Source organism: Pinus tabuliformis, chromosome 3_2 (genome assembly GCF_031772625.1).
Source record: "Pinus tabuliformis cultivar Carrire ecotype Pingquan chromosome 3_2, CPIR1, whole genome shotgun sequence".
Taxonomy (NCBI): domain Eukaryota; kingdom Viridiplantae; phylum Streptophyta; class Pinopsida; order Pinales; family Pinaceae; genus Pinus; species Pinus tabuliformis.
In genome coordinates this window covers 694,754,279-694,777,211 of record NC_142302.1, presented here as the reverse complement: position 1 = coordinate 694,777,211, position 22,933 = coordinate 694,754,279, and the positions used below count along the sequence as shown (strand labels likewise).

At 36.0% G+C, this 22,933-nt stretch overlaps 1 pseudogene; it reads left to right on the top strand.

Annotated features, from left to right (window-relative positions):
- Positions 1-21,323: 21,323 nt before the first annotated feature.
- LOC149182528 (proteasome subunit beta type-6 pseudogene) lies at positions 21,324-21,927 on the top strand (annotated as a pseudogene).
- The last annotated feature ends 1,006 nt before the right edge of the window (positions 21,928-22,933 follow it).

Genomic DNA, 22,933 nt, shown 5'->3' with positions numbered 1-22,933 from the left:
GAAATGTCCTTGCTGGGAGAACTGACATATTTTCTTGGTTTGCAAATCCAACAAAAGGAAGGAGGGATCTTTTTGTCTCAAACCAAGTATCTCAAGCAAATTTTGAAGAAATATGGCATGGAAGATGCAAAACCAGTATGTACACCCATGGTCATAGGATGTAACCTCAGTGAAAATGATGAATCAGCAACAGTACATCAACCAACCTACAGATCTATGATTGGAAGTCTACTTTATTTGACAGGTACCCGACCAGACATAATGCATGCAGTAGGAATAGTTGGAAGATTTCAGGCAAATCCTAAGGAAGCTCATCTTCAGGCAGTAAAGAGAATCTTCAAATATCTTCAAGGAACTCAAAACTATGGCTTATGGTATCCTAGAGATACAGATCTCACACTTCATTCTTATACAGATGCAGATTGGGCCGGAAGCGTGGATGACAGGAAGAGCACAAGTGGTGGTGCATTCTTTATGGGTTCCAGATTAGTATCTTGGTTCAGCAAGAAACAGAGTTCCATTGCCTTGTCTACAGTTGAAGCGGAATATGTTGCTGCTGCATCTTGCTGCACTCAACTCCTTTGGATGATGCAGACCTTGCAGGATTTTCAAATCGCTTGTATACCACCCATCTCCATCTTATGTGATAATACAAGTGCAATCAGCATTTCAAAGAACCCAGTCATTCATTCAAAGACCAAGCACATACCAATCAAGTATCACTTTCTCCGGGAAAAAGTGCTTGAACAAAAGGTTAAGTTGGTGTATGTTCCTTCTAAGGAACAAGTTGCTGATATACTTACAAAACCATTGCCCAGGGAGACTTTTGAATACCTCAGGAAAAAGCTGGGGGTTGTCGATGCATCATCATTTTGTTGAATCTCTTCTGATGGTTAGATGTACACAAGGCTTATCTGGGGCATATGCGTACATGTGATGGATTGCGGATTGGTCGAAGATCAAATGGCACAGGTTCAGGGGGAGCATATAATGCATTGTTGGCATTATGGAGCAAGTATAGAAGGAGATCATGGATGCTGGTCTGAATATTGCTGCAATATGTCTCTATCTCTTTCATGGTCATTTATGGTGTTTTGTGGATTATGGATGGGGAACATAACCCTTTGCCCTTGATGTCAAAGGGGGAGAATGACATTGAAGATCTTGAGGTTGCCATCAAGTCCAAAGGGGGAGATTGTTGGCATTATGATTCTGGTATGGATCTATGTTACAGATGTTGTACTTGATGGCAACACCCTCAGGTGGCAATGCTCTGATCAGGCTCTCAAAATGTTGAAAATTAAGAGGTATGTAGGTGAATGGTTCAAAAGGTGCATACCCGTAGGTACGCCGACCAGGAAGTGCATTCATACACGCAGGTCACCCGTTCATGAGGTGCGTACACCCAGTTCACTCACTTCCAGGCAGAGAAGCGCGCTCACGTGGGGTTTCTTATATTTGGCCCGTGGTATTTAGCCCACCATTCTTGATTCTATGGTTTTGGCCCGTGGTATAGGATCTAATTTAGCCCCGGTTTGGATCCCTTGTATTGGTTATTGATGGTTTTGCCCCATGGTGTGAATAAGCGCTTGACTATAAATAGGGAAGGAGATCACTTGGCTAAAGTATCTTTTGCAAATTGAATATCTTAAGATCTGAAATATTGGGTTATCTGTTTAAAAGCTTAATCTATATAAAAGTGAGGTTGAAAGTGAATCTATGAAGCATGATCTCTCGGGCGCATGATCAGATCTGGGCATCTGACTATCTGTGGCACACTAGTGGACTGCCAATTCGGCCTTAATCAGAGGTACGCAGGTGATTAACGGTGCAAGTGCATGGGTACGCAGAGCAGAAGAAGGAGCAGTGCGTGGGTACGCAGAGCAGAAGAAGGCGCAGTGCATGGGTACGCAGCGTGACAGAGGTTCAGCTGCGTAGGCACAGTGAAATTACGCGGCGCTTCAAAAGCCGCGGGTGCGTAAGTACGCAACGCGATAGCATCTGTGGGTGCGTGGCTACAGTAGAAGTACACGGCGTGATAGCATCTGTGGGTGCGTGGCTACAGTAGAAGTACGCGGCGTGATTGAAGAAACAATGCGTAGGTACGCGGTGTAGCAGAAGGCTCTCTGCGGGTATACGCAGGGGAGCAGAAGGTGAAGTGCGGAGCCACGCAGGCCAGATAAACAAAAATTGCGTATCTGTCTTAAGGCATTTATTTGACTGACTTTTCTCTGTTGATAAGGTGTTCTGGGTTTGGTTTACTGTTACTATTGATCTGGTTACTGCAGTTGACTGGGTGATTTACTTGTACTTGATGATCATTTGATATTCTTGGATCCAATTTGAAAATTTATGAAAAGTGGTCCTTGAAAGAAAAAGGGGGTTGTAGCTCCCTTCCAGAAGAGACTAGAAAACGAGAGAGAGTTGTAGCTCTCTGCAGGTTGTAGCCTGCGTACTGGTAAAGGACTGCACTAGTACAAAACCATTGTAAAAGGAGTTTCTAATTTGAAAGAAGATAGAGACATATTGCAGTAGGTGGTTTTCACCCACATTGGGTTTCCACCTTATATCTGGTGTTCTTTGGTGTGACTATCTGTTTTTTGTTCATGCTCATTATTTTATGGTAATGACATGCAAAAATAATTCAAAGTATAAATAAGGAAGATTTATTAAAAGAACTTGATAATACTGATTCACCCCTCCTCTCAGTATTATTTCCAACACAGGGTACTGTTACTGCATTGCAAAATTCTGGTTTTCTCAAATTCTTCTGTATATCTAGCATGAGGCAACAAATCAGTTTGTTGTAGTATTTTATTGATGCTTGGGATCTGATCAACCAGGTATTCCAGATTAGAGGTAAATCTATTCCACTGAGAGTCGAGGATATCTACTTTTTAACGGGGTTATCAAGGTGTGATGCCCCTCTTTCACTGTCAGGATTCGCTCGTGGGGGTGAATCGGTGAGAGATTATATCCGTTAGCTTTGTAGAGATGGATCTCAGCCTAGCAAAGATGGAAATATCAATATCCGAGATGTCATTGATCGGTCTCTGAGGACCACTTTATTCACCTTTTCTAGATTGGCTGGTAGCACGGTTCTTCATTTAGCAAACAGATCTTATGTGTAGTATGCTCTAGAATGCCTAGAACCAAAGGTATTCAATGGTGTGAGGCATCACTTCTAGTGATAAAAGAAAAACTCTCTAAGTTAAAGAATGGAATATACAAGAACTTTGGCTATCGTTCCATTTTGACCGCTTTTACCTTTTACCTGACATCAGAAGATTTACGACCTCATGCTTTAGGGGGAAATTGTTATAGACATATTTGGGCACTACAACCCCAAATTCGTATTTTCATAAACCAAGGGATATTTAGTCCCTAAATGTTTTGTTTCATACCATAAAGGATCATGGTCAACTAATTACATCATTTCCCAGAAGTTCCATCGGAAAAACCACTCAGAACTGGCCAAAACTAGACCATACTGACTGCTCCATGGTCAAGGTACGATGCATACTGGCTGCCACACTAGCCAGGGGTGATGCATACTGAAATGGCCTTCTGTAGCATGTTATGAGCAAGAATAGACAAATGGCAGAGACAGTTTTCTAAGTGGAAGCTCATGAAATCTTCCAAGAACTTCTCCTGTGACACTTGCCTCTCTGAATTTGCCCAGGGATGAGTAAGAGATCAATGAAATCTCCAAGTGAATCCAAGAACTCTTAGTGGAATGACACTAATCAAAAACCCAGAGCTGACTAACACCCTTGCAAGACATCTATAAATGGATCCCTCATCTAAGAGATCTAGAGGCTGGAATTTTGTAATTTGTAAGGAACTGTTGTTGGTTTATCTGTGAGAAAAGACCTTGTGTTGTTGGGTGATCTTTCTTTTCATGAGGTGAAGATGGCTTCTATGCTAGGAGGATGATGCTGAATCAGACAGTTGGGTTGTAATCCTCTCGTCTACTATTAATAAAGTTTTTTGAGTTTTCCTCGATATAATCGTGTATTTGTGAATCTTATTGTTTATGAATGAAATTGTATGGTCAATGTGTTTCTGATTCTGCATTGTTTATGATGTTTTAGATAGACACGCTTTGATGGTTTTCTGTTACTTTGACTCTACAGGTACTCTTTGAAGTGGGACAAGTAGGAGAGAAGTGGCAAATTCTATCAAGGGAAAGAGAAATCAAGCAAGGATCCAAGCGGAAGATCCAGTTTGGCCCTATTTTCTTCCCTCTTATCTATTACACTTAAAGGAAATATCGAATTTCTTTGATTGTTTGTTTCTAAGGTAGCTACCCATCTTAATGTGACTAGCAGTTCGAATCAACACTAGTTTTCCCTGAAACACTTGTGATAGCAGCGAAGATGGCAACAACTTCTGCAGTGAGCCACAGTAATGCAGTAGAACTACTTTATTATATAAGTAACTAAATTTCTTATTCTCGATCAATCCACTATTCATTGCTGCTGTTATACGCATTATAGCAATAAAATAAATCATGGTTTGAGATTATCACATATATATTCATTAACATTTTATAGCTCTTTTGTACCTCTTTTACCACTTCAAAACCTTTTAGCATCTATGCAAAAAATATATGGCCTAAACACAGAACCAAGTTGACTTTCATACATCTAGATAATTAATTAATTAATATTAAGTTTTTGTTTCTTGTCGTACTAAAAAATATAGATAAAATTAATATCAACATATGGTTCTCTCTTATAACCTCCAAAATTTCGAACACATATATTCTTCCATACAAAAATTGTATGACATGAATACAGAACCAGGTTGCCTTTTATATGTGACTATAATTAATTTGTGTAGAATATTAAGCTTTTTTTTCATGTACTATTGACAATTATACTTTGATAAGTTTGATATCAACATCTATTTTATTAGTCTTACTGTTGAAGGCGAGACTATAGTGATAGGTAGATCATTGACCTCTATTAATTTATTCGTTGACTAACTTTTTTTTGAGTTATCACCATGGTAACCAATGTTTTAGAATGACCAATTTCATTTTTTGAAATTTTTGGTTGGGAAAAAAAACCTTTTTTTGGCCGGGAAAGAAGATCTCTTATTGCAAGCTTTGCTTATCCCAATGTAAAAATGTGGGTCCAAGTTATAATTTATCGAAAGTGTAGGAAAAATGGTAACAATTTATTTGATTTTATGTAATATTAAAATTATATCAAGGTGTTTTTATTTTATGAAAAGTTTCCCATATTTTTTTCGCCAACTATCTAGCTACCATTTCTCAGGTGCTATCTACAACCACCTCTCAATTTCTAGCCACTTACCACCAAACATAACATTTAACTAGTCTTCAAACACAAAACATGAAGTACATGAAATTAGCCTTACGAGAGCAACTAGCTAACCTTTCTTACTCAGAATTCATACAATTCATAGCTTTAATATGGCCTAGGTAGACAAGTGCCATAGATAAGGTAGTTGTCCTTATCAAGCCTCAGTCCAATGGCAACAAGTACTCGACTAAACAAAACATTATTCAGAAGAAAGGTTGTAAGATTTTTCCGATGCTACTCCAAAGAAAGGGAATTCATCGGTTCATATGGCATATGCAGTCATGGCCTATGCAATCAAGTGTCATAAATAAGGTAATCATCTTTCTCAAGCTATATTGAGTATAGTAGTAGAAAATACTCGACTAAATGAGACATTGTCTAGAAGAAAATATGTAAGGTTTTGTAGGCGCTGCTAAAAAAAAAGGTTGTTAGCTCTTCCAAGAAAAAAATGTTACTAAAAGTAAATATTTTGTAGGTAACAAATACTACTAAGAAAAAAAGGTGGATGGGTGTAAGTTTTTGTAAGTAATAACAAGAGAATTTTTGCAGTCCTCACATCCGGCTAACCCAACTATCCCAAGTCCTCACATCTGACTAACCCAACGATCCCAAACATAGTAAGCAAGCTCCAACTTTTATATCCTATGTATCAACATTATGTATTACCATTTCTATATCTATTTAATAAACATAATACAAGCATTGGGTTGTCATGTACAAGCTAGTATAATCAATACTATTACCACATTCCATTGTTACTGACCTATTAGATATAAAGGTGAAGTGTTTAGTACTAAATTTTATTTGAGGGAGATATATATAGCCCTTGTAGAAAAACCTGAAAACCTATCTGGCTAGAGGCTTGGTTGGAGAATATGAATTTATGTTTTGAGTTGCAGAATTACTTCAATAACCAAAAGGCTTCGTTGGCCATCTTTTAGCTTAAATCTTTTCCCTCTTCCCTTGCCTGTACCTTTTTGTTTGGGGTAGATGCTTTAATGATTTATCACTTGCATTGTTCTTTCTTCATGGATGGCTCTTAATTGTTACTGGTCATGGCCTTCTTTGCCTCCAATATGAGTCGTGATTTCCTGTAGCATTTGGCCCATTGGGCCATGCTAAAAATATCCCAGTATTGAAGCCCAAATTATTATCCCGAGCATTCAAATTCCATACCCATGCTGTGAATAGCCCAACAATAAAACCCTTTAACAACATTAAAACCCTTTTACCTCGTAGTGTCTTTTTCCCAAAATTATAACATTGCAGTGACAAGTTTTCCTTGAAATCACTTACTTGTTTCTTAGGTCCATAGTAGAATATGAGAGGTTTAAGACACCTATGCGTCCCCTGACACTACTGCATGATTGTGAAAATGGCACACCTCTATCCATCAATAGAGGTATACATAATAATGCTCTGTTGTTTAACATAGGTCTTTTGATACATGAACCTATTTATTCCAAAGGGAAAGGCTCTGGTGAAGGGTGGTCGACAATGCTATATCTTGTCCTTTATTCTAATGATTTTAGACACATTTGTTAGCAAAGACGATGCTATATCTCATCATTTCTTATATGCAACGATGACAACATTTGTTTGTAGACATCTCTTATGAGTTTGGATGCATTTTTTATAGTCATTTGTTTGGACTCATTTCTTATGAGTTTGGATTCATTTGTTATAGGTGAGATGAATATGGATGGCTCGTGATTCTATTAGAGATTATCCAAAATGATTATTCAAGAACGCATGTAATCCACCCAAGTGGTCCACGGTAGTTGGGTCTCCCAATGGTTGCCACGATTGTTCTATTTCATGACCCCACTATTTTTTAAATTATATTTCTTAAGTATTTAACATTTTTATTAATATATTTAATATTTTGCTCATTCTTCATCATTAAAGAAATTTTGATGATATCTTGAATGAAGGTCCAACTTGGTGAAGTAAATTGCTCCATGTAATTCATCCAATAATTCATCATTGACAGGAATGGGAAATTGATCCTTAATAGTGAGCTTGTTTAACTCCCTATAATCTAAACATATGCAACATGATCCATCCTTGTTATGCACAAATACTACTGGAGCAGAGAAAGAACAATGATTAGGTTGAATAATACCAACCTCTAACATTTCTGCAACCATACATTCAATTTCACTCTTTTGGGCATAGGGATATCTGTAGGGCCTAATGTTTGTAGGAACACTTGCTCGAATAAAATTAATAGATGATTTCGATTTGGGAACCTCTAGTGAACATAATTGTGCAATTACGCCTTGTTGTTTTTTCTTTAGAAGATTTGTCATGCTAATAGATATGTTTATATTTCCTGGTTTCCCAGTGATACTCCTCAATTCAACATCCTTTCCTTCCGAAACAAAATTCAAGAAAGGTTCTTGAAAATTAAAAGCTATCGTACCCAAAGGTTGTAGCCATTGCACTCCTAGTACAACATCAGCACCACCCATTGGAATGGAAAGAATTGGACTATTCAACACATATTCTCCCATGGATAGCTTGATATTATGAAACTTTCCAGAGAAATGTATGGTTCCTCCATTTGCAACCATCACTTGATACTTCAGTGCTGGATATAGGAAGGAATTCAATTCCTTAGCTCTCTTATAATGAATAAAATTATGGGTACTATCCGAATCAATCAACACTATTACATTTTTCTTCTTGATATGTCCTTCTATCTTGATAGTTTGAGGAGTGGTAATTCTGGTTAATGGATTACAAGATATGCCCAGCTTCATTTCTTCTTTCTCTAGGGTTTGGTCCTGGTGTGTATCCTCTTCTTCTGATGTTTCTTGTTCCTTTTCTTTCTCCTCCTCACAATTTACGTAAAATAGTTTCTTCTCAACACACTAATGACCTTTAGTGTATTTTCCATCACAACTGTAACAAATCTCTTTTGATTTTTTTTCTTCCAATTGTTGTGGTGTCAACCTTGTAGGTTGTGGAAGGCTAGGGAAAAAAACACTTCCATCTTTATAGTTGTGATTGGTAGACTTCTTTGTTGCCATAATTTTTCTTTCAACTTTTATTGCCACCCTGAATGCCTTCTACAATGAATTAGGTTCCCAAAGGTGAACCTCATGTTGGATGTTATCTTTTAAAGTCCCTATGAAGACATCAATCCTATGCTGCTTCAGAATATCGATTACCCTAATATTTAATTTTTGTATGTCTTCAATGTGCTCTACTATTGAACTGTTGTTTTTTGAGATTTATCAATTTTCTAAAGAATGTATTGTTATTTGTATCTTCAGAATGTGCTATCATTTACTCTGTAAAAATTGACTAGGTGACAAGTGCTTTATGAGAACAAAGCCATATATACCATACAAAATAATTGGTTTCTAAATATAAGGATGCAATACGTACCTTTCGTGAGGGTTGCACATCGTGTAGATCAAAATATTGCTCCATCTATAGTATCCATGTTACCGAATCCTTGCCATCAAAATTCCTCATCTCTATCTTTGGAATGTGGTGGTTCTTAAACTATATATGGGAGTCTCTGAAATAATGAGTGATATTTCTTTTGTCTTCATCATGATTTTCATGGATTTCGTTGTCACCAATTGGACACCTTTCTTCTAGCAACTTTTCCAAGCCTTCATTCAATCCTTCTATCTTGACATTTGTGATTGTTTCCATGTCCGATTTTGAACCGTCATTCAACAATAATATTTTCCTATTTATACCATCTATATAAACATTCATCATGGCTTCCAATTCATTTTTTGTTACTTTTTACGAGAGCTAAATTTGTTGCATTTGGTCTTGCAATTTTGATATATCATGTTGCATTTCTTCCCCTTCTTCATGTGTCATAATGGATGTTACGAGTTTATTACTATTTGTTTCCATTTTCTTTCTTCAAAGCATAAATTAATGATAATTACACTTCATTATTCCCTTTGGACCACTTCAAACTAATTTTTCATACCAAATTTATGCAGATTTTTAAAAAGACTACACACCATTTATTTGCTTCATAGGAGCTGAATATTGAATCTATTGTATCTCTATAATTTCATATCTCGAAGGCCTGGAATTTCATCTTCTGGTAGCCCTCTGAGTTGTCTTTCCGACCCCACAAGTCTCATCAAGATTGAAGTCTTCACGGAATAGTTAGGCCAAATCTCCCTCGATGGCCTAATTATAGACTTCTTGAGTAGAGCGAACTTGTATGAAGTGCCACATATCACTATTTCCACCTTTGAATATAAAAAATGTACAAAAAAAACTACATTTTGTCATCTTTCTGTACCTTCTTATTAATTTTCAATTTGATACTCAGAGGGAAAGTTATTTTGATTTTCCCAAGTTCACTAGCTTGAGATGTAATTTAGGATCTTGCAAAAACCCTAATTTCCTTGGATCATATCTCAGAAAATATAGCAAGACAAGATCTAAAATTCAGATGGGAGGTTCAGCGATATTTCAACTCAAATAGGTTTTTCATAGCTTCTGAAACATCTTAGAAAAAAATTATTGCAAAAATGCCATGATGACCTAGTTGGAAGAGTGAAACCCTAGAATCCAAACCTCTGATACCAAATGTTATGCAACCATCTCAAGAAATAGAAGAAAATATAGGTCAACGACTTCAAAATCATCCTCTTCAAGGGGGCAACCTCATTTACATTACACAAATTAATAATTATTGGATGATAGAAATGACAAGACTTCCTTTCTATATATAGGAGTCTATGGGGTGATAATATAATCAAAGTTAACATAACAATAATAATGTAAGGACACAACAATAACAATAGTGAGCTTCTATAGGGCACAATAATAACAATATGGGGACAACATGGGTGCAAAAATAACAATAAGGGGCTACAACGACAATAATAATAATGGAATATACTAGTATTATAGGGACCTAACAACTATCCTTTGAGATGATCTAATATAAGCTTGCTCCTTTATCCCATATTTGAAAAACTGAATGACACTAGGGTTGGAGGGCGAATAGACACAAGTTAGCTTTCGTTATTTTAGTGAACTTACATCCACTCCATTTTTGTCTACTTTTCCTACTCCTTGACTCTATACTCAACCCAAATGTTTGTTGGCATGCTAAGGCTTTGATCATCTATCCTCCATCACCATTTTTATTGTAAAGTCATCTAAACCATTTTGTTATGACTTTCCTGGTGATTCCTAGGTTGTGTATTTTTGTATTTTCCCCTTTGAAATTAGACCTCAAGGTTGACCTAAATGCTACAAATCCTATCGACCCTAATCCCTAGTTGTTTTATGTATTTGTTGGTGGGAATAAAAGAACAAATCTCAAAGTGTTCTTGAATTTCCTTGCGCATGCGATATGATCACTAAAATCTATAAGGGATAACTCCACTTGATATGGAGGAGAGATGTCCAAAAGTAAGAAGAGGCTTGGTTAGATGACAATAACTCCATATTCTTTCAATGGGTATCATAGTTGAGATTTTAGTAATTATCATCGTAAGTGTGACATTTTTTTGTAATAGGGACCATTGTCTTTGTTATGTATCATTGAAGTAAAATACTCTCTAGTTGAGCCAACGGGCTCATTCTACAATCCAGTATGAGGGTGATGTATATGTTTGTCCATGATCAACATGGAGTTGACACGTGCCCCTTAAAAAAATACTTTAAATGAAAAATCGCTATTAGCTATAATAAAATAATAAATGATTATACATACTTGTAGGTTAGTTTTGACTAAAAACATTATAAAACATTAATAATGACATTCTCACTGTGCTCACTTGGTTCATTGATATTTCACTTTCATTATTCTAGTAATAAATCAAATATTTACAAGTCTTTGTTAAATAAGACACTTTTATATAACTTTACAAATATAAAATAATAAAAAAAGAGCACACTTCTTTCTCTTATAGATATTACAATATAGAACTTAAATAAATTGTTTGAATATCCATATTGAATAATATATTTCTATATTAACTATATATGTATGTATGTATGTATGTAATGTGTGTGTATATATACGTGTGTGCACTCTGTGTTAATTTTTACTTTAGTGAAATATTTCATTTCTCAAAAGGAAAAAAGTAAAATAATTTAGTTACTTCATAATAAAATGAAAATGGGTAACTCATTAAAGTTTTAGGATAAAATGTTAGTAATAAAAAATTATTTAAAAATACAATTTAAACAATGAAAAATAACACCTGTATAGAGAGAGATAAAAAAACAATATAGATATATCTTAATCATGTTTTTATCCAGCACTAAAAGGTTTAATTTGTTGGCATATAAATCTTTTTTCAAGTTTTTCATTCTAAAGAGATTTTTTCATATAAAGAGCTTTGATCCCCCTCAGCTCTTGGTAAATCTGTGTTTAAGATTAATCTTTAACATAAAAGTAAGTAGGTGATAGGCATCATATAGATTCTTGGAGGACATAAAATTATTTTGTAGGATGTTGAAAATGTACGTGATGTAAACACATTGATCACATGATATGGTATTATGGCATGGCATGGGATTGGAATGCAAGCATGGCTAGTGAAAAGAGTGTAAAGGTAAATTTGTTAACTATTGTCCAAGAAGTGAAAGGATATATGTTGAAATACAAAAGGATGTGAAGACCCCTATATATGAGTTTCTTGCACCAAGACCCATGCTTTTTAAAAGCCTAAATATTATGTAATAGAATTTTAATTAATAAAATTTCAAGGACGAAATGATGTAGCATAATTCTATGCAAAAAATTAAATAAGCTTACCAATAAATAATATACTCACCCTAATACACATGAAGTAATTATTATAGATATAAAATGTATGCATGTGAATACTAATCTCACTATTAAAAATGTGTAGTAGTGTCAAATATAATGCCTGACCCTCGAATCAACGTGCCTCTCCCCATTGGATCCTTATGAAATCTACTCAATATTTACTTTTAGCCAATGTACAAATGAAAACCATATAATCCACTTAAATTCCTTTTTATTTATAGGTTCTCTCAAGAATATTGACTCCACACCATGCAATTTGGTTGCAACATTTCTTTCTTCTCAATTAAACTTATCGTCCCTATATTTCTTTCTACATTGCACCTGTACTCCCACATCTCACCCTAGAATCAATGTACCTCTTCCCTTTGGCTCCTTATTAAATATGCTCATTCTTTATATTTAGCCAATTTACAAATGCAAATCAAGATAATATACTTAATTTCGTTTTATTTATAGGTTCTCTCAAGAAGATGGACTCCACAATCATGCAATTTGGTTGCAACAATTTCTTTCTTCTTGATTTAACTTACCTTGCATGTATTCCTTTCTACATCAAACTTTTACTCCAAAGTCTCTTTATATTATTAAAATTTTATAAGCCACCTATCTCTCCTTTGAACCTATATCTTCCATGTTTATAAATCACATCTTTACTTCCACATCACCTTACCTTTATCCAACATTTTAGTGTGCACATAAATCTTCTTTCTTCTTATTTCTTCCTTGACATAAACCAACCCCTTACATTTGTGATTATACTTTTAGTTTTTAAATTTTTATTTTGAGTTTTGTTTGTAAACTATTTTTTATATTCTAATGGTTAGTTCATGACAGCATATATTAATTCTACTTTACTTGTTATGGAAAATACTATGAAAAATCTAGGAAGAATACTCTCGTGTAGGAATTTACATATCCATAATATTTAATACAATAATAAAACATCGATCATACAATTTCAATAAAGTAAATTATATATGAATACCACAATAGTAAGCACTCAAATGCAAGGTATTGTACTATCCTCGATTTATGTTCAATACTACAATCTAAAAGATGGAGAATTTTAGCTCAATATGAAGTGATTGGATGCTTTTTTCATACAACGGACTTCTTATGGTAACTAATATCACTATAAAATGTGCCAAAACAAATTGCTTCTTTCTTTCGGAAATGTGGATTTAACTACTACTTAATTTTGATAATATAGATTTTTTATTTTCTTCATGATTATGAAGCATGCTTACAAATCCTTATGTTTCATTCTCTACATCTTTGAGTAAGACGTGGTTTTGTTGATGACTAGAAATGACCATATCCAACATTAAATAGATCACCTACTTAGGGTCCCAATTAGACCATTATCCATTTGTTATGCTGATTCTGACCGATTCAATTGGTCTCCAATTTCTGTTACACTGAGACTAACCTAAGGTTAATCCAACCTAAGCTATCCTATATGTAAATCTAGCTATGTACATTACTTTGAGCTTTTTTGTGTATGATGTTGGTTATTATAATTAACAAACTAAAGGGAAATGAATTATTTTTATGTTATTATTCTAAAAATGGTCATTCCTTTCCGGTGACTAAAATCAGGTCTAAGTCTAGACATAAATGGTTTACTCCTATGAAAGGAAATTTAAAATAATGAAAAGAATTAATCTATGTGAAAATGAGAGTTTAATCTATGATGCAAGTGAATAAAAAGAAAACCTATCTCAACTAAGAGAAGGATAACCTTACTCTCTATCATGAACAAAGGTGATAAAAAAATGGAAAGACTTAAATTGACTTTGGATTAAAATTTACTTACTATCTTCAAAATAGTTTGGTACATTATAAGTTGTTTAAACCAATATGTAATAAAAATATCCCAACAAATAGTTGTTAAAATACTACATCCACATAACCCAAAATCAACAATGCAAATGAATTCAAGGTAAGATTTATGTTGAATTAATGAAATAGTTCATCTAGCTCAATGTAATCTCGAACAAGACAAGAGTGTAGCGACTAGAAAATAGTTATTAATCATGTCAATCAAATCTTGATGAACTCAATATTCACTGCTGATTAAAAAATATTAAAGCTATTAAACATAGGTTTATAAGAGACACCATTAGTGTAAAGTGAAACCAAAATTAACAATAGTGTTAACTCTAATCATTTATACTAACTGGGATAAAATTAAAATCAGCTCAAATAACAAGAGATGAAAATAAATTCACCAATTATATAACAGTGCGAAAAAAACTAAACTTATAGTCGTTAGCTCCATATGCTTTTACATATGTACAATCCTTGATTCTCTCTAACTTCTTCATAAAACCCTTTACAATAGTGTTAAAAAACTTCCTTCCAAATCTCAAGAAACAAAGCCTCCTACAAACATGTTTCACTAAATACAATAGTATACAAATAAAAAAAATGACTAGAGAGCCCCTTATAATAATACAAGAGTTCTCTCCTCCTATAATCTATGCTCCAGCATCCAGAATCCCTTTGACAGTATAAAAATGACCTTTTGTAATATTAAAGAGTCATAACATATCCTTTCCTCTCGAGATCTCTTGTCCTACCGAGAACTCAGCAACAGATGGAGTTAAAATTAGCAAATCAACGTTTCATTAGTGGTCTTTTGCATTCCTCAACGGCTTTGTATAGCTCGACCTTTGTCAATTTGCTGGGCTAAGTGCTCGTACGTGACTTTATTGCCTTAGATGAGTGGAAACTCATTTAGCTTGCACTGAGATTCAACATATCTGCATTCACCGAACAGACATCATTTAATAACAACTAAAAAAATTATGTCATTTTATATCCTCAATTTGATTATTCTTGTCAATGTTTGCCTTTTGCAAAATGACAAGTATTCATGTTTTGTAGTTCTAAAAACACGCATATTCATGTGCAATGGGATTTTGTTTTTAGTTTTTGTTCTCATATGTGAAAATCTCATGTATAATATATTTTTAATATACTTATTTACAACCTGCTTTAAACGTAAATTTTATTTGTTATTAATTCGTATCTTATGGATGAATTATAAGGTTAGCACATAAGACACAATCATTGTGGATTATATAACATATTATATAATAATATGACTCACGTAGATTGTTTACCTTTTAAGTTAAAAATTCACAATATATTTTATCCTCAATGCAAAATAATGAAATGAATTATATTGTCACACATTATTTCATAATTACTTAAATATTGTAATGTATATATAATATATATTTAGGCGTATAATGTATTTATATATGTTACTAATATATAATTTATTATTAACGTTAATTAAATAATGAAATCTATTGGTATTCAATTTACACATTCATATTTAAAATTTATAGATATATGTTAATTTAAATTTCATTTTCACATGTGTACATTATATGAAGGACATATAAGAGATAAGGTTTTATCAAGATTAAAATGACCCAAAATTGGTGTATTAAACCAAATTGGATATGTGATGAATTTGATCAAAGACCTCAAGCAAGGACAATTTGAAAAAAAGGATCCATCGAAGTAATGTGTCAAGGTAATAAATCAAACATTGAATTCATGAACAGGTGCATCAAAACTAAGTAAACTTAATATCACTAGGAAGATTCTAGCGAAGCAAAGGCAATGGAGTGAAAATGAATAAAAATATAAACAAGTTGAAAAAAATTGAAGCAAAGCAAGGTAGGATAAGAATGAAATTAACTAAATTAAATGGGGGGCCCATAATTTTTAGAAACATATGAGAGTGTTATGGTCACAACAATTGGAGAAACATGAGAAAGAAGTAGTTATCTCTAGTTTACATAATAGGATTTGAAGTTTCTAGAAAGGATTTGTACTTAAAGTCATCTCCAAAGGGTCCCATATACGCCATAAACGAGGTAAGACAATTGCTTAAAAGATAAATGCCCTTGAATGTCTAGTACTAAATCATTGAATCCAATCAAAAGGGAATATTTATTAACTTTAAATCAAATCGCTAGTAGTGGATAATGAAAATAGCTTGTTAGGTCCCTATACTACTAGTGAAACCCCTTATTGTTATTAGTACAACTCCCTTATTATATTGTTGTGCCCATGTAGTCCCCATATTGTTATTATTGTGACCTTACATTTTTATTGTTATGTCAGCTCTCATTATATTATGTCCCCTTAGACTCCTATATATAGAAAGGAGGTCTTTTCATTTGTATCATCCAAGAATTGTTCATTTGTGTAATGTGAAGGAGGTTGCCCCCTTTAAGAGGCTAATTTCTAAAGCATTCATCTATCTTTTCTATCTTTTTGTGAGCTAGTTTCATAATGTTTGGTATCAAAGCTTTGGATTCTAGGGTTCCGCTGCTCTAAAGAGGCCATCGTGGAATCTTTGCTAAAACATTTTTTTTGCGACATTTTAAAAGCTAAACAAAAAACCCGTTTGATAATAAATCTTGTTGAACCATGGGTCTAAATTTCAGATATTGTCTCACTATATGTTTGGAGACCTGATCTGTGGAAGTTATGGTTTTTGCAAACTCCATAATTCCATCTCAAACAAGCCATTGTGGAATTTTCGCTATTTTTTTCTACGAAGTTTTAGACTCTGAAATTAAAACCCATTTGAGCCAGAAACATGGTGCAAATCTATTTTGAATTTCAGATCTCGTTTTTCTATACTTTCGGAGATACAATCCAAGACATTTAGGGTTTATGCATCCTCTCGATTTACATCCCAAATAAGAGACCTTGGGAAAATTGTCATAAATTTTTGTCTGAGCATCACATTGAAATTTCATAAAAAGTGGCAGAATGCAGACAGACTGTAGTTTATTGACTATCATTTTCTGAACCTAAGGTCAAAACAGTGACATGTCGTACTTAGTATAAGTTCGCTCTACTGAACCATTCCATAATTAGGACATCACGGGAGATTGGGCATACCCCTTTCCTCGGGAATCCTGTCAGGCCAGGAGTAACTCCAGACATGGCAGAAAAACTGATTCATTTATTTCATTAGGTAGCTATTGTTATATACATGAATGTGACTGATTAGTTCATCTTCTTGATGACTGTTAACATTCCAAATTCACCCAATCGCAGAGGATTAGGTGTCAACATTCCCCCCTTAATCTGAAGGGATGTTGGTGAGTCCAAGCATCGTTCTGAATCTTTCAAGCTTTTCTCTTCCAAGCGCTTTGGTGAAGATGTCTGCAATTTGCTCATTTGTGGAACAATGACGGAGATGGATTGTTTTGGCCTCAACATGATGTCGGATCAGATGATATTTAGTATTGATGTGCTTTGTACGATCATGGAACTTTGGGTTCTTGGCCAACTTTATTGCAGAGGTGTTATCAATCATGAGTGGAGTTGATTGTACTTGTTTTACCTGTAAATCTTCAAGAATTTTCCTGAGCCACACAATTTGTTTCGTTGCTTCAGCTGCTGCCACGTATTCTGGTTCAGTTATGGAATCTGCTGGAACTGATTGTTTGTGTGATCTCCAGGAGACAGCTCTTGATCCAAGACTCATAGCATATCCTGAAGTAGATACCCCAGTTTCTTTGTCTCCATCGAAGTCTAAATCAGAGTATCCAATCAAGCTGAAGTCGTCCACCTGTGTATACTTGATTCCAAGGTCTTGAGTTCCCTTCAAGTACCTTAGAACTCTTTTTGCAACAGACCAATGTCCCTCACAAGGCTTTTGCATGAACCTGGAGAGAATTCCAATAGTAAATGAAATGTCTGGTCTGGTAGTAGTGAGATAAATGAGACTTCCTACAAGCTGTCTATACTTTGTTGTATCCTCAAATTCCTTTCCTTCAATAAATGTGAGCTTTAAGTTTTGTTCCATTGGAGTACAAAGAGGATTGCACTCTATCATGCCAAATATGTTTAACAAATCTCCAATGTATTTCTTTTGAGAAAGAAATATGGATTTTAGATGTTGGGTTACTTCAATGCAAAGATAGTAATGAACATAGCCCAAATCAGTCATTTCTGTTAAACACACATGGACAGCAAAGACAATGTGAAAGATAAAACATGCAGTACAATTTTATTAACAAGAGATTTACATTTATAGTACATTATGTGACTCTTGGGTTTCAGATCCCAAGGTCTCTTGGACTGCTTTGGTCTATTCGGCTCCACACTAACCCATTTGGGATTAGGTGTCCAACATTCCCCCCTTAATCCGAAGGGTTATGTATGAGTCCAAGAAGAGAGCTGTAATACAAAATGTGCAAAAAATGCATGGCAGCACTAGGCTGAATGTGCTCTATGAAATGTTGGTAAAAAGGGCGGTGGTTTAAGGATGACCACCAACACTGGAACGCTTAGTGCAGTTCCCGGAACTCTTCCAAAACTGGCAAGAAACTGAAGTTTTCTGCTAGAGGAAGTGATCCTATTGTTTTAAAGAGGGAAACCTTCAACCATAAAAGGGAGGTCTCACCCCACATAAAAGGTAAAACTTCAACCTGAAAAGGGAAGTCTCAACCTGTGATGGTTTAAGCATAACCAACAACTCTGGAATGCTTAATGCAATTCCTGGAACTCTTCCAAAACTGGCAAGAAGCTGGAGTCTTCTGTTAGAGGAAGTGTTCTCAATTGTGTTCCTGGAATTCTTCCAAAACTGGCAAGAAGCTGAAGTCTTCTGCTAGAGGAAGTGTCCCAGATTGCCAACTGAAGGCATTTTCAGGCATCTTTGTCTCTGGCTACAACTCTGAAACTGGTGTGGCAGGTTGTGGCTCAGGCTCGCTTGATGTGGCTTTGAAGCTTGTAGATGACCATCATTTCCCCCCCTATCAGATACAAGGTGAGATGATGGAGAAAACTCAACTGCAAGACTGTTCAATATTCTGGAACAAGTTCTGACATGTGTTTGGAATATCTTCTTGGCTGTTGATGCCCATCGCCAAGAAGTGATCCATCCAAGATGAATCTTTGTTCTTGCAGGATGTTTATTTCTGAAGCATCTGTGTGAAGAATGACTGGTTTTATGACAGTGCTTACATGGATGAAGATCAAAACAGTGATCTTTCAAATGGCCAACTCGATCACAGTGTTGGCATTTCACGATCTGTTGTTTTTGTTGTTGTTGTTGTTGCTGTAGAGGAGGGGCAGAGTCTGGAACAGCTGAAGCTGAACTGTCATGAGGAGCAGCTGAACTATCATGAATGAATCCAGCACTCTGAAACTGAATGGGCTTGGCATAGTCTGGAATATGAAAGGACAAGTCCTTGTCATATCCAATACCAGTTTTGTGCTTGTTGTGGACAAGCTGTTCCCAAGGTCTGATGATGGGCTTGGGAAGTGCAGAATGAGTTTCTGCATCTGCATTTACAATTGCTGCTTTATTTGAATGAACAGTAACATTATTAACATGCTGCTGATGGGTGGTTGTCTCAATGTTCTGAACAAAAACAGGTTCAGAATGGTGTCTATTTTGATGTAGCTCTTCTTGCTGTAGCTGTGATTCAATCTGTAAAAAATCAATCTTTTCCTGTGCATTATATAAGCATGTCTGAATTTCTGAGAGAGATCCTTTGCTGATTTGTAATGTGTCATCAACAATAGGTATAAGAGTTTTCATGAACTCTAATACTTCACTAATTATGGCCATTTATGCGTTAAAAACTGATCAAAACTACTACTTAATGCAGAAAAGTAATACCCACTCACAGTACACAGCAATATCCTTATAAGTGTGCAGCAAATGATCAGTGTGCAGGTAGAATTCGAAGATGCTGAAACCAGAATACCAGAAAGCAACTATAATTCTTTCTTTCTCAAAATTTGCAAGGAGTCAACAAACTAGATAATGCAGATTCGTTCTTATTGAAAACTTTTATATCTCAACACTTGATATAGACATATAATCTCAGTAATAGCATCTACAATAGACCAAGTTCTGACACCCAATTTCGTTAGCTCATCAAAACTGTCTCTTGAATATAAGTTTTATAGAGTATCAAAAAACTGCAACAATGTCTCTCAAGCAGTTCCTTCTAAAGTTGAAGTAGGTCTTCCACCTCCAGCTATTGCAAGTATAGTTAAAAAACCACTGGTAGCAAAGAGAATTGTTGGAAATAAAACTGGTGAGCTTGATGTCAAAAAAGCTTACAACTAAGTCAAAAAGAGGATCTTTATGATCAACAAACCAGAAGAACTTTCATCTACTACAGCAGTACAGGATGCCTCTTGCTCTTCTCGGTTCACATACATGGAGAATAATTCCAATTCAAACTCAGATTGTGGAGCACATATCTCTCATCATGTTCCTCCTGTAGCTAGAAAAGTGTTCTTAGCATGGACATTTTCCACACGAGATATTCAGGAACACATTTGCCACCCTTACAAACACTTCAATGCCTCATTCAACATAGGTTTAAACAAGATTGCTTCAACTCGTTTCTTTGGGCTTCAACTTAGATATAAAGAGCACGAACCAAATACATTAGCAATCATAATACAAAAGTGAACAACATAGCAATTCGATGGTCGAAGCAACCGACCCCACTAAAATCCCCTTCACACGAATTTCTGAGCTAGGGCCGGTATTGTGTAGCAACAAGATGATGATGCTGAGGTTTATGAATCCCCCCTTTGAGAGAAGAACACAGAGGCACCGCAGGCCGGATGGAAGATTTCTATCCCTGGAATCAACCCCTGAAAATACCTACCTGGGCCTTATGAAGCACTGCACATCCCTGCTAAATATGTTAATGAATCACAAATATGGCTATGTTTTTAACGAGCCTGTCGATCTTGTGGCCCTGGGGTACCGACTATTTCACTGTTAATACCTCGCCCATGGATTTGGGCACCATCAAGGCACAACGGAGCAGAGCCAATGTATGGGAGAGTCTGGATCACAACTTTTCGAGCTATGGATGACAAAAAGGAAAGTGTTCGGAATGCTGGTGACAGTCTCTGCCGTGCAGCAGAAAAGCCGTTACATTGCCTCTCCACTGCGCTTTTGACCAATGCATATGAGGGTCATTCGGTCCATTCAACACTAGTATTAAGGCAGTCTTCAATTCAAAACAACTCGCAACATAATGAAATAGTGCCAGCGCACCATTCAAGGCTTCCAAAATTGATGTGGGTCTCTACAACTTCAACCCTTCAAGCTCTGGTCAGAGGCGGACGAGCTCTGTAGTTTAATCTACGGTTCTTGAGGGCAAGACAAGGGTTTGTACAAGCCTAAAACAATGGATATGCACTGGATGAATGCCCCTCACTCCATGGGGACAACAATTATCGGACTGACCTACAATGGAGGAGTGGTGCTCGGAGTTGATTCGCGGAAAAGCACAGGAATGTATGTGGCAAATCGAGCTTCAGATAAGATTACTAAACTCACAGATAATGTTTATCTCTGCCACTCAGGCTCAGCTGCAAATTCGCAGGTGGTCTCTGATTATGTGCGCTATTTCCTTCACCAACACATAATACAACTTGGGCAACCTGCCAAAATATCCTTCATGCCGGCAGAAGCAAATTCAGAGATCTGCTCTTCTTATTGTAGATGCCAAACAATTCTTGGCGTTCTCTGGACAAATGATTCTGCTCTGCGCTAAATCATTACAGTCCCCAGCTCTCTTGAAAGTCGTTCCATCACGTACAGGGATCTATTCGAAAGGTGAACCACCATCATCACATTTCGATTTTAATTCTCCGTTGTGCATTTGTCGGTGGCAGCACTATCGAGTTGTTGGATTTGATGTAACCGGTTTGCTCTCTGAAACTTCAACGAATAATCGTCTTAATTCTTCATGCCGCTACGATCTTCTTTTGCCGAAACTGTCTCAATGAGAGGAGATATATCCGAGCTAGTTTTCATCCACTCGCCGAGCTCCTCAACATCCCTGAGTGTGAAGAGTCCTTCCACTGTCAATGCATACCCGCTTTCTGCAAGCAACTAAACTCTGATAATCTTGTGGCAGTGACTCTTGGTGTAGAGTTTCTCAGCGAAACTGCGAGGATCTCTAAGAGTTTCAGGACTCCCACACTTATAGATAAGAGAGGAGAAATACACAATCAATGAAGTTTGTACATCGCGTGCCAAAAGGAAATCAACCCAATTAAGACAAGCAATGCCGCAAGTAAGTACATAGCGTTTTAATACCGCTGAAAAAATGGTGTTGAGAAGGCTGAAGATTCGCGTTACATCTCTAGCGTGAGCAAGCTCACGGTATTGAGCCCACCCTAGAAAAATAATGTGTTGGACTGGACTATGGGGATTCTAGATGCAGCGCTCAGGAGAATGCAATCGTTCAGGCATATGCGCAGAGAGACTAACGTTCAGGCAGACAATCAATGTGCTAACGTTCAGGCAGACAATCAATGCGCTAACGTTCAGGCAGACAATCAATGCGCTAACGTTCAGGCAGACAATCAATGCGCTAACGTTCAGGTAAGTCAGAGAGCGCAGAGATATCTGTCAGAGGAATATCAGACAGAGGCAGAGCAGCGCAGGATAGAGGCATTATGGCAAACGTTCAGCATTTTCTTAAAAAGGCATATGCAGTCTAGACAAAACGCACAGTCTTGGAAGAAAAACACATATATGTGCATGAATTTCGATTAGGCACAACATAGAGATAATCCAAGGAATCGACAGAGTAAAAGCATGAAATTTCTGACTGTCAGTGAATTAATGGAGTGTTATGGATAGTGAACAGAAATGTCATAACTGATATGCACATAGAGGCCACAAAACAAATGTCTCAAATTGGAGCAGGACCAGCAATCGCCTGCTCTGATACCATGTTAAACACACATGGACAACAAAGACAATGTGAAAGATAAAACATGCAAT